The sequence below is a fragment of the Epinephelus moara genome, chromosome 8 (genome assembly GCF_006386435.1).
Source record: "Epinephelus moara isolate mb chromosome 8, YSFRI_EMoa_1.0, whole genome shotgun sequence".
NCBI classification, from domain to species: Eukaryota; Metazoa; Chordata; class Actinopteri; order Perciformes; family Serranidae; genus Epinephelus; species Epinephelus moara.
This window is the reverse complement of record NC_065513.1, coordinates 28,117,350-28,118,887: the sequence shown is the minus strand read 5'-3', so window position 1 is coordinate 28,118,887 and position 1,538 is coordinate 28,117,350.

Below are 1,538 nucleotides of genomic sequence, written 5' to 3'. Positions count from 1 at the left end.
TAGCTAACCCTACACTTTTCAGGGTTTGATTTTGGTTTTGGAACAGGGAAGAAACGTATATCTTTTTCCAACCTCTCCAGGTAACGAGTATCATTAATACACAACATGCCCCAGACACAACATTTAGCTCCAAATCCACAAAACCAGCCTGAAAAAAAAGGAGATCTGAAACGATTGAATTGGAAATTCTGAGTTTTTCCTCAGAATATTACACCCCTCCTCAGCTGTCTTTTTTTTTTTTTTTTTAATTTACCTACAATGGCCCTACGCACCCTGTGGTACTTGTGAAGTTGCCCTTATTTATTTGTTTAAGTGACAAAAGAAGATGTTGCGTGCCCATAGCAGAGCAGATCTTAACAGTCAGCAGCATCCAGCAGCCACTGACAGCTGATTGTCTCTCGCGGTTTGTCATTTGGTGACAGAGATGGGAGAGAAAAAAAGGTGGTCAACGGCAATTTTCATCACATCATTTCTGTCAGACGAGACCTCCATGTTCATGATTGTAACTGAACTGCATTTGCACTGCTTTCGACCGGCAGCAATGCACATACAAGTAGAAGAGACAGATAGCGGTCATGCACGCAGAAACACACGTATGTACACACATGCAGGACGGAGAACAGACTCGACAGACGTGCCGAGCTCAGCATGTGAACACACAGACAATCATCCAGTAAGAGAAACAGAAGGCAGGTGGAGAATGACAGGTTTGCTTCTCTCGCTGACCCCACGCAGCATATCATTTCACGCATAGCTCACAACGCTCCGCAGGGGCCCGTATCCAAATCTCATCCACCCTCTTCCAGACTCACAGTAACATCTTCAACATTAAATGTGTTTGGAATAGAGGATGGTACAGTGCAGGAGGCCTGTAAAAATCAATGGAGATCAATTGCAGTTAAGTGTGGACACACTGTGTGTTTTCACAGTACCACAGGCACACTTTTGGAAGAGGGTGTTCTCCTTTCTGAATGCAAATGAAATGCCTAAGACAAGATTTAATAATATGCGTCCCTTTGGCTGTCCGCCTGACACAGGAGCTGCTGCCATTAGATAACTCAGTGGTTCTGGCTTACAGCCACGATTATAGTTTCAGGGAGCAAAGGTGAAACTCTGAAAAAGTTCAAAAGAAGTTCATTTAAGGTTTTAAAGACTGAAAAATGTCCCCAGTATAAAGACTGTATTCATTATTTAATGATGAAATGTTCATCAGATGCAAAGATTTTTAGGGAAGACCCACTTGATGATTATGGCTACATTAAGGCTCGGAGATGTAGCAGAGTGCTTCAAGGGTGCTTTCACACTTGTAGTTTGATTCATTTGGTCCGAACAAATAGAAAAAATATAAACTCACCTGCCACTTTATTAGGTACACCTGTTCAACTGCTCGTTAAAAAGCTAATCAGCCAATCACATGGCAGCAAATCAATGCATTTAGGTATGTAGACATGGTCAAGACGACCTGCTGAAGGTCAAACCGAGCATCAGAATGGGAAGGAAAGTGACTTTGACTGTGGCAAGACTGGTCTGAGTATTTC